This window comes from Balaenoptera borealis (assembly GCF_965194805.1).
Source record: "Balaenoptera borealis genome assembly, chromosome: 5".
In the NCBI taxonomy this organism is placed as follows: Eukaryota; Metazoa; Chordata; class Mammalia; order Artiodactyla; family Balaenopteridae; genus Balaenoptera; species Balaenoptera borealis.
Window position 1 is genome coordinate 47,874,378 of NC_138862.1, and position 13,610 is coordinate 47,887,987.

At 35.6% G+C, this 13,610-nt stretch overlaps 1 protein-coding gene across 5 annotated transcripts in view; it reads left to right on the forward strand.

Annotated features, from left to right (window-relative positions):
• Positions 1-13,610, forward strand: part of CMSS1 (cms1 ribosomal small subunit homolog) — a 393,486-nt gene that overhangs the window by 208,309 nt on the left and 171,567 nt on the right. The window contains exon 2 of one of the 5 annotated variants that reach the window (XM_082392187.1): positions 1,307-1,356. The exons of the other annotated variants lie outside the window; for them this stretch is intronic. The gene's annotated coding sequence lies outside the window, so the exon portion shown is untranslated. The remainder of the gene's footprint in view (positions 1-1,306; positions 1,357-13,610) is intronic. 5 annotated transcript variants of the gene reach the window in all.

A 13,610-nucleotide genomic window follows, 5' to 3' on the forward strand; every position in this document is an offset into this window, starting at 1 on the left:
TGATTTCATAGATCCCTGGATATAAGAGAGATTAATTAATGATCAGTACTTACGAAATACTCAGACAATTCAGAAACCTGGAACACACCTACCTATAAATACAAGAAAGAGATCTTTTTCTCTGTTTGACTGACAGTGATTTCCAGATCTCATAGATAATGATAGTTTTAGCCTCAACATCCACCAAACCTTTACCATAGTTGCCAATGAATAATAAAGTTGACTGGTTTATGGTAGACTCAAAAGAAAAATAAAAGATGTGTGGCCATTAAATATTAGAATGTCCCTGAATGGGAATTCAGATTGAATGCAGGTGACTGAATGTAGCAAGGCCTGTTTCAATTTGACCCCTCAAGATTTTGCCTCCTGTTTGAAGAAATTAATGGATTTGAACCAAACCTGCAATATTACTTAATAATATAAGATTTATCTTCAGTTCATTTTATTTTCCTGTTGTCCTGAAACAAAATGATGGCTTATATAAATTCCGACATAATTTCTCTGAGGAAGTTAGAGCTCACAGTAGTGGTAATTATAATGATAGCATTAAAAGCAGGAACAAGATTGCCTGCCCCTGTTAGCAGTGTGAGTAGTCAAAGGCATTAATGGACCGTGAAAACTGGAGAGCTGGGGTGACCATGGGTCAGAGCTAACATACATAGGCAAGCACAGTATAGGGGAAACTTTCATCACCTCCACTACACTGAGTCTTTTCTCTTGATAGAGCAAGCTCTTAATTTCCCCTGGTTGTTAATCTGGCACCTTTCATGAACATCAGTGTTCACTTTGGGGAAAAAAAAAAGCAAACAGCCAAAACATCTAAGTGTTAAGGGGGAAGGAAAATCAACAGAGGAAATTACAGTAGCACTTGATACAGTGGCACCTTTTTCTTGAGTCATATGAGGTGAAATTATTTGAAAGTTTGCAGCTTTGGCAGTCTCTCTTTAAGACAGTAACCAGAGGTCTGGGAGAGAAAGTAACATGCATATATGGCCACAGTTTAGCCATGGCCTTTATACGCATATGTGTCCACATTTTCTAAACTGGCCTCTTAAAATATATATGAGAGTCAAGTGATTTGAAAGTAGATACCACTTCCTTTCTTCATTGCTCCCTGTTTGCCATTTCCTTTCTAACGTTAATTACCATTTCTGAAGAAATTGGTGTTTCCTGACCTGGGTATAGTTTGTTTGTTTTGGATAGTCCATCAGTTTAAGATACCTGCCATGTCTTTTGAAATCTAGTCTATTGAGTGTTGAATATAATACTAAGTTCTCTAAGTTTCTTCTAACACTCTTGTTTTTAGGTAAGTCATCTGATTGGAGTGACATTTCATTTGATGGAATTTTCCATTTGGTAAAGTATTATTACTATTTTTATCCAATGATATAAACTTTGGTTTTTGTGATTTCTCAGTTTGTATTTTCCCACAACATTGACCTCCAGAGTATGCTCTGTCTTGAAGACAAAAAATATGAGAGAGAGAGAGAGCCAGAGCCAAAGAGAGACAGAGAGAGAGAGGGAGAGAGAGAGAAGGTCTAGAAAACAAGGGAAATGGCATATAACTAAATATATTTCTCTGTACAAAAAAAAAAAAACTATTGAAAGAAACCTACCTCTTTATAGCTATTTCCATCAATTTTGCTTATTAGAACTTCAGGAAGTGGAAGAGTTTTTTTTGGTTTTTGTTTTGTTTTGTTTTGAATTTTATTTTATTTATTTTCTATACAGCAGGTTCTTATTAGTTATCTGTTTCATACATATTAGTGTATATATGTCAATCCCAATCTCCCAATTCATCACACCACCACCCACCCCACCACTTCCCCCGCTTGGTGTCCATACGTTTGTTCTCTGCATCTGTGTCTGTATTTCTGCCCTGCAAACCGGTTCATCTGTACCATTTTTCTAGGTTCCACATATATGCGTTAATATACGATATTTGTTTTTCTCTTTCTGATGTACTTCACTCTATATGACAGTCTCTAGATCCATCCCTGTCTCAACAAATGACCCAATTTCATTCCTTTTTATGGCTGAGTAATATTCCATTGTATATATGTACCACATCTTCTTTATCCATTCATCTGTCAGTGGACATTTAGGTTGCTTCCATGCCCTGGCTATTGTAAATAGTGCTGCAATGAACATTAGGGTGCATGTGTCTTTTTATATTATGGTTTTCTCTGAGTATATGCCCAGTAGTGGGATTGCTGGGTCATATGGTAGTTCTATTTTTCGTTTTTTAAGGAACCTCCATACTATTCTCCATAGTGGCTGTATCAATTTACATTCCCACCAACAGTGCAAGAGGGTTCCCTTTTCTCCACACCCTCTCCAGCATTTGCTGTTTGTAGATTTTCTGATGATGCCCATTCCAACTGGTGTGAGGTGATACCTCATTGTAGTTTTGATTTGCACTTCTCTAATAATTAGTGATGTTGAGCAACTTTTCATGTGCTTCTTGGCCATCTGCATGTCTTCTTTGGAGAAATGTCTATTTAGGTCTTCTGCCTTTTTTTTTGATTGGGTTGTTTGTTTCTTTAATATTGAGCTGCATGAGCTGTTTATGTATTTTGGAGATTAATCCTTTGTCCGTTAATTCATTTGCAAATATTTTCTCCCATTCTGAGGATTGTCTTTTCATCTTGTTTGTAGTTTCCTTTGCTTTGCAAAAGTTTTTACGTTTCATTAGGTCCCATTTGTTTATTTATGTTTTTATTTCCATTTCTCTAGGAGGAAGGTCAAAAAGGATCTTGCTGTGCTTTATGTCACAGAGCATTCTGCCTATGTTTTCCTCTAAGAGTTTTATAGTATCTGGCCTTACATTTAGGTCTCTAATCCATTTTGAGCTTATTTTTATGTATGGTGTTAGGGAGTATTCTAATTTTATTCTTTTACATGTAGCTGTCCAGTTTTCCCATCACCACTTATTGAAGAGACTGTCTTTTCTCCATTGTATATCCTTGCCTCCTTTTTCATAGATTAGTTGACCATAGGTGCATGGGTTTATCTCTGGGCTTTATATACTGTTCCATTGATCTATATTTCTGTTTTTTGTGCCAGTACCATATTGTCTTGATTACTGTAGCTTTGTAGTGTAGTCTGAAGTCAGAGACTGATTCCTCCATCTCCATTTTTTTCCCTCAAGACCGCTTTGGCTATTCAGGGTCTTCTGTGTCTCCATACAAATTTTAAGATTTTTTGTTCTAGTTCTGTAAAAAAATGCCACTGGTAATTTGATAGGGATTGCATTGAATCTGTAGGTTGCTTTGGGTAGTATAGTCATTTTCACAATATTGATTCTTCCAATCCAAGAACATGGTATATCGCTCCATCTGTTTGTGTCATCTTTGATTTCTTTTTCATCAGTGTCTTATGCTTTTCTGCATACAGGTCTTTTGTCTCCCTAGGTGGGTTTATTCCTAGGTATTTTATTCTTTTTGTTGCAATGGTAAATGGGAGTGTTTCCTTCATTTCTCTCTCAGATTTTTCGTCATTAGTGTATAGGAATGCAGGAGACTTCTGTGCATTAATTTTGTATCCTGCAACTTTACCAAATTCATTGATTAGCTCTAGTAGTTTTCTGGTGGCGTTTTTAGGATTCTCTATGTATAGTATCATGTCACCTGCAAACAGTGACAGTTTTACTTCTTCTTTTCCAATTTGTATTCCTTTTATTTCTTTTTCTTCTCTGAGTGCCGTGGCTAGGACTTCCAAAACTATGCTGAATAATAGTGGTGAGAGTGAACATCCTTGTCTTGTCCCTGATCTTAGAGGAAATGCTTTCAGTTTTTCACCATTGAGAATGATGTTTGCTGTGGGTTTGTCGTATATGGCCTTTATTATGTTGAGGTAGGTTCCCCCTATGCCCACTTTCTGGAGAGATTTTATCATAAATGGGTGTTGAATTTTGTCAAAAGCTTTTTCTGCATCTATTGAGATGATCATATGGTTTTTATTGTTCAATCTGTTAATATGGTGTATCAGATTGATTGATTTGCATATATTGAAGAATCCTTGCATCCCTGGATAAATCCCACTTGATCATGGTATATAATCCTTTTAATGTGTTGTTGGATTCTGTTTGCTAGTATTTTGTTGAGGATTTTTGCATCCATATTCATCATTGATATTGGTCGGTAATTTTCGTTTTTTGTAGTATCTCTGTCTGGTTTTGGTATCAGGGTGTTGGTGGCCTCATAGAATGAGTTTGGGAGTGTTCCTTCCTTTGCAATTTTTGGAAGAGTTTGAGAAGGATGGGTGTTAGCTCTTCTCTAAATGTTTGATAGAATTCACCTGTGAAGCCATCTGGTCCTGGACTTTTGTTTGTTGGAAGATTTTTAATAAGTTTCAGTTTCATTACTTGTGATTGGTCTATTCATATTTTCTCTTTCTTCCTGGTTCAGTCTTGGAAGGTTATACCTTTCTAAGAATTTGTCTATTTCTTCCAGGTTGTCCATTTTATTGGCATAGAGTTGCTTGTAGTAGTCTCTTAGGATGCTTTGTATTTCTGTGGTGTCCATTGCAACTTCTCCTTTTTCATTTCTAATTTTATTGATTTGAGTCCTCTCCCTCTTTTTCTTGATGAGTCTGGCTAAAGGTTTATCAATCTTGTTTATCATCTCAAAGAACCAGCTTTTAGTTTTATTGACCTTTGCTATTGTTTTCTTTGTTTTTATTTCTGATCTGATCTTTATGATTTCTTTCCTTCTACTAACTTTGGGTTTTGTTTTTTCTTCTTTCTCTTATTGCTTTAGGTGTAAGTTTAGGTTGTTTGAGATTTTTCTTGTTTGTTGAGGTAGGCTTGTATTGCTATAAACTTCCCTCTTAGAACTGCTTTTGCTGCATCCCATAGGTTTTGGATCATCGTGTTTTCATTGTCATTTGTCTCTAGGTATTTTTTTATTTCCTCTTTGGTTTCTTCAGTGATCTCTTGGTTATTTAGTAATGTATTGTTTAGCCTCCATGTGTTTGTGATTTTTACGGTTTTTTCCTTGTAATTGATTTCTAATCTCATAGCATTGCGGTCGGAAAAGATGCTGGATATGCTTTCAGTTTTCTTAAATTTACCGAGGCTTCATTTGTCACCCAAGATGTGATCTATCCTGGAGAATGTTCTGTGAGCACTTGAGAAGAAAGTGTAATCTGCTGTTTTTGGATGGAATGTCCTATAAATATCAATTAAATCTACCTGGTCTATTTTATCATTTAAAGCTTGTGTTTCCTTATTAATTTTATGTCTGAATCATCTGTCCATTGGTGTAAGTGAGGTGTTAAAGTCCCCCACTATGATTGTGTTACTGTCAGTTTCCTCCTTTATAGCTGTTAGCAGTTGCCTTATGTATTGAGGTGCTCCTATGTTGGGTGCATATATATTTATAATTGTTATATCTTCTTCTTGGATTGATCCCTTGATCATTATGTAGTGTCCTTCTTTGTCTCTTGTAACATTCTTTATTTTAAAGTCTATTTTAGCTGATATGAGTATTGCTACTCCAGCTTTCTTTCGTTTTCCATTTGCATGGAGTATCTTTTTCCATCCCCTCACTTTCAGTCTGTGTGTGTCCTTAGGTCTGAAGTGCGTCTCTTCTAGACAGCATATATATGGGTCTTGTTTTTCCATCCATTCAGCAAGCCTGTTGTCTTTTGGTTGGAGCATTTAATCCTTTCACGTTTATGGTAATTATTGATATGTATGTTCCTATTACCATTTTCTTAATTGTGATGGGTTTGTTTTTGTAGGTCCTTTTCTTCTCTTGTGTTTCTGTCTTAGAGAAGTTCCTTTAGCATTTGTTGTAGAGCTGGTTTGATGGTACTGAATTCTCTCAGCTTTTGCTTTGTCTGTAAAGCTTTTGATTTCTCCATTGAATCTGAATGAGATGCTTGCTGGGTAGAGTAATCTTGGTTGTAGGTTCTTCCCTTTCATCACTTTAAATAAATCATGCCACTCCCTTCTGGCTTGTAGAGTTTCTGTTGAGAAATCAGCTGTTAACCTTATGGGAGTTCCCTTGTATGTTATTTGTCATTTTCCCCTTGTTGCTTTCAGTAATTTTTCTTTGTCTTTAATTTTTGTCAATTTGATTATTATGTGTCTCGGCATGTTTCTCCTTGGGTTTATCCTGCCTAGGACTCTCTGCGCTTTCTGGACTTGGGTGACTATTTCCTTTCCCATGTTAAGAAGTTTTTGACGATAATCTCTTCAAATATTTTCTCGGTTCCTTTCTCTCTCTCTTCTCCTTCAGGGACCCCTATAATGCAAATGTTGTTGCATTTAATGTTGTCCCAGAGGTCTCTTAGGCTGCCTTAATTTCTTTTCATTCTTTTTTCTTTATTCTGTTCCATGGCAGTGAGTTCCACCATTCTGTCTTCCAGGTCACTTATCCGTTCTTCTGCCTCAGTTATTCTGCTACTGATTCCTTCTAGTGTATTTTTCATTTCAGTTATTGTATTGTTCATATCTGTTTGTTTTTTCTTTAGTTCTTCTAGGTGTTTGTTCTTTAATTCTTCTAGGTCTTTGTTAAACATTTCTTGCATCTTGTCGATCTTTGCCTCCATTCTTTTTCCGAGGTCCTAGATCATCTTCACTATTATTATTCTGAATTCTTTTTCTGGAAGGTTGCCTATGTCTGCTTCATTTAGTTGTTTTTCTGAGGTTTTATCTTGTTCCTTCATCTGGTACATAGTCCTCTGCCTTTTCATTTTGTCTGTCTTTCTGTGAATGTGGTTTTCCTTCCATAGGCTGCAGAATTGTAGTTCTTCTTGCTTCTGCTGTCTGCCCTCTGGTAGGGAAGAGTTATTATATTTAGTTGTTTTTAGAAAGGATTGGGCTTACTTCAGAAACTCCAGCCAAGTTTAGAGCAGTGGCTTCCTGATGTATTTGGTGAAAATCTGACATTCCTCAAAATGTTGATCGACAATACATCTTGAGAAAAGAGTTCTGTATCATCAGAGAGCTTTTCTTTTGAATCAGTGTTTTAAGTCTTCAGAATTTGTTCATTTTAAGAGATAGTTTTTAAATAGAAGAAACAAAATATATAAATTTAGAAGTATAAAACCAGGAGTCTGTGGCACAGAGATGGTACCAGAGCTTATAGTCCATAATAATAGAAGATTGAAGCCTCCAAAAGTGAGCATAATGATAGGGACAAAGGGGCATGTCATAATATCAAATGACTTCTCCTTGATGTTCTGGATCTTTTCACTCATAAGAAGGATGTCTGTATTTGGTACACCTTCTGCAAAGGTAGGTGGGTCATGAATCCTAGCAGTTCTTTTTCCCTTGGGGGAAGGTTTTTCTTTCTGTAGAACTAGGTACATGTTGATCTATTGAATAACAAACAACCAGAGCCTAAAAACCCCATTCCCAGCATTATGGCTTTCCCAGTGCTTCTCAACGGAGAATTTTTTGTATGTTTTCTTGTAAAGATTAACTTGATAAAAAGATAGAACTTTAAATACCCGGAGAACTAGTTGGGTGCCGTATTCCTTTACTCTACTGGTCTATTATTTCTTCCCTCTCCTCAGTTTTAATTTTTTAACCTTAATATCTGGTGATTAGTAGTTATAAATCCTTTTGAGACCATGGAACATTGGCATATATTGTTGCTGATTGAGAGAAGTCACAATCCTTTGATATTGGATAAAACAGCGAAAGGATGACATTGACATTCTATTTTAAAAGTTTAGTGGCCAAAGCAAAGTTCCTTCTAGATCAGAAGGCTACCCCATCTCTACCCAGGGATAGGTCTCACCCCACAGATCCCAGAACACATAGGGTGATGACCGTTTATGCTCTGCAAAGCACCATGTTTTGGTTGAATGAATGGATGGATACATATATATTTACATTAGACTTTTAAATGCAAGTTTGAATATTTTAATATTGGAGTTTTTTTTTTTTAATGAAGAGAACTTTCCATTTTAGTCACAGCTACCTTATGTTTGGTAACATATGATATTGTGTAGATGCTTTCTCATACAGAGATTCTGATTATTCCCATACCAATAATCATTCACCTAAACTAGATTTCTTTTGAAAACCTTCGTGAGGGGAATGGTAGATGGGGAGCAGGAATGAACAGTATCCTTTAACTCAAAGTATTCAAAAAACAATTTAAAAAAACCAAAATATTGGTTGATTCTATACTGAGTTGGATTTTTAACACCTTCATCTGTTTTCCATATTCCAAAAGGATAAAATATCTAAAAATTCTTTCTGGTCCTTTTATTAGAAAGGAGATTGGTAGAATTACTCTCTTGTCAACCATACACAAGGTCTGCTAGGTATGATTTGTATAAAAATAAATTAATTTCAATGCTGTTTTCCCTTTTTGTTTCCTGAGAATTTCTAGTTTCTCATTAATGACATCAAAAGCCCAAAACTAAACAAAATATTCTTTGTATCTCCAAAGAAACTGGTCATCCAGAGAAAATTCCAGCATTCTAGTATAGTATCTTGTAACTTTAGAGAAAATCAGAAGGCTTTGAACGAATATGTCACTCAGTAATAGGTAGGAGCATCTGGAGATAAGAATCCTTCCTAATTCTGTGAAGACTGGGAGAAGTTCTGATGCTTAAGGAGTAATTCAGATTCCCCACCCAATGCCAAATCTCTTTACTCAATTCAGTTTCAGCTCAGCTAAACTGCCATCACAAAAGGCAGACACATGTGGCTGATATTTACAAAATGAGTTGCTATCAAGACTAAGACACCAGTGGTAAATTGATTTCTGTATCCACTAAGCATATTCTGACAGCAGTCCTATTTCAAGGTCAATACATTTTATTAGATAAAGTATAGAAAATATTTAAAATTAAATTTAATAGAAAATGGAATGACCATATTCTTTTTGTTTCTTTTCTAAAATTAGCTCTTTCTAAACAGTTGAAAAAATATTTTTAAAATATTCTCAATGTCAAGTTCATTGCTTCTAGAATTCTCATGGTCCTTGAAACTGAATGCTGAGATTATTGAAGTAAAAACTGCTACAGCTATGACTGACATTACAGAAGAGAAATTGGGTCTTAAATGCCCTGTGCCTCAGTGTTCCCATCTATTTGCCTTGACTGGGCTGAAGCCCCATGAATTTAGGGACTGTCTGCTTTTGCTCATTTTGTACCTATGACCATTGTCATACTGCCAGGTACACAGTAGTCACTCACGAAGTATCTGATAAATGAGGGGAGGTGCCATAAATGTAAAATAATCTCAACCACATTGAAAGACCTTTAAATATATATATATTATTTTAACTGGTTTAGATGAAAATGTTTTCTAAAATATTTCCATTTATTTGCCTTAAAAGAACATATGCTAACCATATTTAAACTTTTTTTGATGACTCAAGGTCATCATTCAGTTTACTTCTTTTCAGCATGTGTTTATTTAACACCTCCTATGTGTGATGGTCCTCTCAGGCTCTTTTGCATACATAGGTCTTTTTACCACTGTACTATACGGCTTCTGATTGCTGTGTTTTGGGGCTACGGGGCCAGCTTTTTGTAGCTCTCTGATTTCCTGGCTGTGAAGACTGGCAGACTCCTGTGAGGGTACCTCTCTGAACCTTCTTCCCTAATGTGATACTTCTAATCTGTGAGTGTGAAGCTAAAATAATTCATGCACATATGCATATAAATTAAGAGCACACTGAGAGGCTCTTTAATATATAAAGTCCATGAAATTTGTAGACTGTGGCTGCCCAAGGCTCCATTTTATCCTTTTACTTATTTCTTGAATCTCTTGAGTTGTTCTACGTGAAATGTTGTTCTAAATTTATGAAGCACACATTTCCTTTATTCCCTTTCTTAACAGTGCTTCTAGGAACAGATTCAGGTTTTACAACACCTCGATCTTTGTTATCCAATGACCAAGTGAGAATTAGTTGTGTCTAAAACGTTAATCTGAGTGTCCTCATCTAATTATAGTCCACAGCTTCCTTAGGAACCATTTCATATTTACCTGAGATTTGGTTTAATTTTAAGCTACAGTGGAGACCTTTAAATGAATTTGTATTCATTTTTCAAATTCACGGTTTGTGAGTGTGTGTGTGTGTGTGTGTGTGTGTGTGTGTGTGTGTATTCTTAAAGACTTATAGGAGGAGAGACAAATTAGAGGCAGGGGATTAACAGATACAGACTACTGTATATAAAATAGATAAGCAACAAGGATATACTTTATAGCACAAGGAATTATAACTATTATCTTATAATAACTTATAATGGAGTATAATATACAAAAATACTGAATTACTATGCTGTACACCTGAAATGAACATAATATTATAAATCAAATATACTTTAATTTTTAAAATAGGCTTCTATAGCAAGTTCATTTTGATATTCTCCTTTGTCAAAATGATGTGTCCTGAAAATGTCTATCATTAAAAAGCAGTATTTACAAAATATTTAAAAATTTTTATGGCTCTGATTACCAGTTAAGCTGAAAATGAAGCAAGTGCAACTAAGAGAAGAAGAGAAGAACAACTAAGTCTGTACATTATACAGAGCTGAAACAACTAACGTGTTAGATCAGCAAAAGGTTTCTGAGGCTCTGATATAGATAGGAGCAGTAAAGCTAGATGAGGTTTTAATATATGTTAATCATACCTGTACTGCAGTTATCGCTCCCGTTATTAGTAACTGTTAGCTCATCTCATTCCTTCAGCACCTTTTTATCCTCTTTAACCCTCTGTCCTCTTTATGTGCTCAGATCTACCTGGCACCCACCTTACCATATGAGAGCAAGAAGCACCATAGTAACCAAAGAATGAAATTCCTCCATATGTACTTTGTGTTACCAGCAACGTGTATACTAAGATCTTTTCTGAAGAGTTAGTTAATAAAGAAACCTGAGAAATATTGGATTATCTGCCATTTAAAGTTAATTTGTGGTATTTTGGTCTACTTAAAGATGAAAAGTTTTTTCTCTAAAATTATTTCTAGATTTAAGTGTAACGTTTGACTATCTTTCCATCCCTTTTTTATTTAAAAGTCTTCTCTTTTTAAATGATATAAAGGTAAGCTGATGAGTGTTTGTGTAAGAGCGTCATTTACATTCTGTAGGAGTATAATCTTTCTTTCAAGCTGTTATCGCAACATTAAAGAGTAAGAGAATTTTCATCATATTGTCATCTGACTTTATGGCTTATTTTCATTTATTTATTTATTTTTTTATTCACTTGGAATTTATGGGTGAATTCCAGAAAGCTACAGTGGTTTTTTTTTCAGTTAGAGGAAGCAGCTAGTATGAGATTAAGGGCAGGGGGAATGTGGCACAAGGAAACTGGCTTGAAATGTCTATGTATTATGTGCAATTTTACTTTCTGAGTAATATCTTTGATTCAGTAATCACCCTGGGTAATAGCCATACAAGTTTTCTTATTTCCTGGAAAGCCTTACTATAATCGAGAACTTTGCTAGCATATCATGTACCTTGTAATTTTATTTTCTAAAATTATGTGGCTTTGATGTCTTCATTTCCCCATGCAACCTTTTAAAAACCGTGTATCTTCATTTATTTTATTTGCTCTTAGACCTTCTTTTCTATTTCAGATAACTCTTTGCAATTCACTTTGCTATTCTTCAAGTAAATCATTTGCAGATCTTCTAAAAGCTGGATTATCTCACTTACAGTCTAGTACTGTGGCTTCTTGGTAGAAGACAAGTTTGTAGCCAGAAGCTGTAAGTTCAAAATCTGTACAAGTTTACCCTAGAAAGCCAGAATATTTTCTCCTTAGTCCCTGAATTTCCAAAGGAAGTTAGATGCCGTCAGCAGAGAAACGGAATTGATTTATTAAGTTCTGGGTATTTTGAAGGCCTGAGATAGAGTACGTGAGGCCCAACATTTTGGCCATTCTTTTTTTGAGAGCTGCAGATGGGGTGGTATCTTTTGCCAAAGCCTAAAACACATAAAGATATACTTAGAAGGAAGGAACCTCTCACCCGACTCCCACCAAAAGGAACATCAGGTTAAAAATGAATAGTAACTGATAACATTTTTTTTCACATAGTTTTAAAGTGTTTTAAACATGTTTACTTTTAATGATTTAATTTAAAACTTACCAAGCCACTAAACATGTTGCTATTTACTTTCTAAGAGATATTTTATTAGAAGGTAGTGAATAATTTAGGGTTTTATTTGTGTCAGTATGCTCTACTTTTCAAGGCCTGTTGATTACCTAGACCTCAGATCCCAATGCAGAATTCCCCAGCCCACTTCTCTCACCTAGAGCTTGAGAACGCAGTCATCCCTTTGCCACGGCTTTTCTAGGAATTGAACAAAACTGTTAAAAGTACTTGAGTTTCTGGTGACACACCCTGGAGTTCTCCTTATACATAGTAAGTTCATTCTTCTTTTGGAGTTTCTAAGAAGTAAGACTTAATGTTTTTATACCCTCAACTGTATCCCTCTTGGTTCATTTTTTCCTTCCAAGTTAGGCATCTTTACCACCTTTACTTCAAGAAGTAAGCTAATGGAGCACAGGATTAGGCAAGAAGCTTCAAGAGAAAAGGAACCCTTTTCCAAATTTCAGGACTACCTCACTGCAGAGAAAATTTCTATAACATTTTGTTTTATTTGGAGAATCTAAGTGTTAGAGAGAACAAAGAGGCAGGAGAGGAGTTATCTTGAGCTCTTTGAAACAAGATCTGCATTATGACCCCATTTTAGAAAAGGGCTGGCAGTCCATAAAGCAATGCTTTGGACAAATTAGTATATTTTATATCAGGTATCTTTGGTTTGTGTTTTTAAAATCTCAGAACAGACATAAACATAATTCTATAGAAACAATGATTTGCAAGTTAAAGAAAAAATTTCTGATATTTTATAAAACTCTTATCTTTTCATGCAGCAGGTGGGATCTTAGTTCCCTGACCAGGGATCGAACCCGTGCCCCCTGCATTGGGAGCGTGGAATCTTAACCACTGGACCGCCAGGAAGTGCCCAAAACTCTTATCTTTTTTTTTTTAATAAATTTATTTATTTATTTTGGCTGCATTGGGTTTTTTGAGGGGGTTTTTTGGGGGTTTTTTTTACATTTTTTTTGGAGTATAATTGCTTTACAATGGTGTGTTAGTTTCTGCTTTATAACAAAGTGAATCAGTTATACATATATATATATCCCCATATCTCTTCCCTCTTGCATCTCCCTCCATCCCACCCTCCCTATCCCACCCTTCTAGCTGGTCACAAAGCACTGAGCTGATCTCCCTGTGCTATGCGACTGCTTCCCATTAGCTATCTATTTTACATATGGTAGTGTATATATGTTCATATATACACTACCACGCTCTCACTTTGTCCCAGCTTACCCTTCCCCCTCCCCATGTCCTCAAGTCTATTCTCTAGTAGGTCTGCGTCTTTATTCCCATCCTGCCCCTAGGTTCTTCGTGACCTTTTTTTTTTTTTTTTTTTTTTAGATGTGTTAGCATACGGTATTTGTTTTTCTCTTTGTGACTTACTTCACTCTGTATGACAGACTCTAGGTCCCTCCACCTCACTACAAATAACTCAATTTCATTTCTTTTTATGGCTGAGTAATATTCCATTGTATATATGTGCCACATCTTCTTTATCCATTCATCTGTTGATGGACACTTAGGTTGCTTCC